Genomic DNA, 2460 nt, shown 5'->3' on the forward strand with positions numbered 1-2460 from the left:
ACATACATACTTACATACATGCATACATACATATATATATATATGTATGTATGTATGTATGTATGTATGTGTGTATATATAAATCCCCAAAACGGAATAAGAACGTAACAGACGACAATAAAAACATATGGACAGATAGATGATACAAAGATAGACAGGAAAAAACAAGGACGGATCATTCGTGGCCTATTCATCAGTCAAGTTTCCAATTTATCATTACTGTTTCGGCCTATTACACTTGAGACTATTCAAAATTGGCTGGCCCCAAAACTCTAAGCTAAGAGCATTAAATTTTTGGAAGAAAGCAAGTGAATGTGTACAACAACACAAACAAAAAAAAAAGAGAAAACGGAGAAAATGTTACATGATTACAAATTTAAAGCAATAAGAGAATAACAACAGGTGCCTTTCGACTAATAAGGACGAATCCAGTTGAGCTGGCGCGTGGAGTGAAAACCTTGAGGCACAAACATAGATGAATATATGTGTGTGTAGGATAAAGTATCCAGGTGGGTACCATACGAGCACTCTGTTATGATTCAAATCATGGCTAACTGCATTGGGTTGTAAGGAACATCCTGGGTTACTTAAGGTGAACAATCCCAATGTATTTCACCTGATGGGTAAATTCTGGGTTTGCTTCGCTGGATTATAAATATTTTATTGAGTGTATATCCAAGACAATTACAGTGAATATGGGAATTAGAGCATCGGCGTATCTTTTAGGTCTACAGTCAATTAGACAGCATATTTGGTTTAAATGTGTCTGACACACGTTTCTGCTGCATAGGCATCTTGCAATGGTATTTGCATCCAGTTACTTTCAACTGGTTATTAGTCTATGCAACTTTATTCAAGTTCCATCCACTGATGTGATCTGAAGTGAAGTGTGTGAAAGATTAGCTAGCTTTATGTTTGGTGGGTTATTCTTGTCTTTGAGTACATAGAATATGAAAAGAAGAAACCTGATACAGCTATAAAAACTGTTATACACTTGACCGTGTCCTGACCTTAGGTTGGAATTTCGAACTGAAAATACGAGACATTGATTAGGTCAAAGTATGTATGTTTTAAAACATTAGCCTTAGGTGAATTATGCTACTCTCTTCGAATTTGGCATTTCTTCAAGCTGTTCCTTCTGCTTCCTCCATCATCTCATCGCCTTTTCTGAAACGCCAAACTCTCTTTCTGCAGCTCTTGTTCCATGTTCTTTAAAACTCTTTCTCTTTCTCATGATTAGGGTTTGTAATTATTAACATTTTAAAGCTAAAAATCGGGGTGAATCGATGTAAACAAATGCAATACGCAGGCTTCCGGTTTCAGCTTTATAGTAAACAGATGTCACAAAAATGTTTCCATAACAACTTGAAAATGGAAAAGCCCAGGCCCAGGGTATGTGCCTGGACTGTTGGTACGCTACCGTCTACTTCAGGTACCTGTGATGTCAAGTGGATAGGTCGCACCCTTGAACTTTATTGAAATTTTTGGTAAAAAAGTGAGACCTAGCTGCGAGTATATACAGTATATGTTTTCGATATTGAAGTAATTCTTCTTGGTTTTCCTTATCATGACAAATGCATATCAAAATTATATATAAATCCTGAAATATGTTAAAACAAACCGTAACTTCTACCCTAATATCTATACTTACATTTAGGATGAAATCTTCAGCTAAAGACATGTCATCGGTCTCACTGGTTCAGTGTAACAAAATACGAAAATGTTGTTAGAGAACATTTTTATGGAAGAAAGTTGGTAAAACAATTGAAAAATTCAATTTGTGACAACGAGGTAATTTCTTTTGCCGTTGTTTTAGAAAGACCACTGATTAATCTGAACATGGTAAGTTGACAAAAAGTTTCTTTATGAATGTAATAAAATGTGTAAATAACAGAATTTTACAGTAATTAGGCAGAAGTGAAGTGTAAGCACCCCTGCCCCTACTGTTTTTTTTTTTTAATTTCTTTAGATTCCTATGTTTTCGATACCTTCAAGGAGCTCCTTTAGAAACGCACCTCCTTAAGAAAATGAAATGCAATTTTTAAAAAAAGTTATGAAAATAGAAAATATATACAAAAAATGAAGTATGCAAAAAATTGGAATGATTGGATCTTTGTGATTTGACGGGCAACATTTTTTTATGTAGTGTTTTTGGTACCGAAACACTTTCAAACTTCGAATACTTGTATATTTTGTGGTATAGAACAGATAAAAAATTTTGTATTCGAAGTTATTTCATGTAAAAAATTGTCGATTTCGGTAATTTCAACCAATCACTGACGTCTATTGAGGTGAAAACAATTACGCCGTGGAATATAAACAAACATATCGAATGATACAAAGGGAGGCAATTTACTTTTACCAGTCAGGTATTATTAATGATACGAGGAGCCCGACAATATCCTTTGCAAATTCTTGGTTGTTTTTAATCAGATTTTTTTTACTGTGCACACTCGTTAG

The 2460-nt window shown here is 34.4% G+C and overlaps 1 long non-coding RNA gene across 3 annotated transcripts in view; it reads left to right on the forward strand.

Annotated features, from left to right (window-relative positions):
* The window catches only part of LOC106879233 (uncharacterized), a 16081-nt gene that overhangs the window by 1918 nt on the left and 11703 nt on the right, over positions 1-2460 (forward strand). For all 3 annotated transcript variants that reach the window (XR_001410610.2, XR_001410613.2, XR_001410612.2), the window contains exon 2: positions 1658-1842. This is a non-coding gene — a long non-coding RNA (uncharacterized LOC106879233). The remainder of the gene's footprint in view (positions 1-1657; positions 1843-2460) is intronic.

The sequence above is a fragment of the Octopus bimaculoides genome, chromosome 28 (assembly GCF_001194135.2).
Source record: "Octopus bimaculoides isolate UCB-OBI-ISO-001 chromosome 28, ASM119413v2, whole genome shotgun sequence".
NCBI classification, from domain to species: Eukaryota; Metazoa; Mollusca; class Cephalopoda; order Octopoda; family Octopodidae; genus Octopus; species Octopus bimaculoides.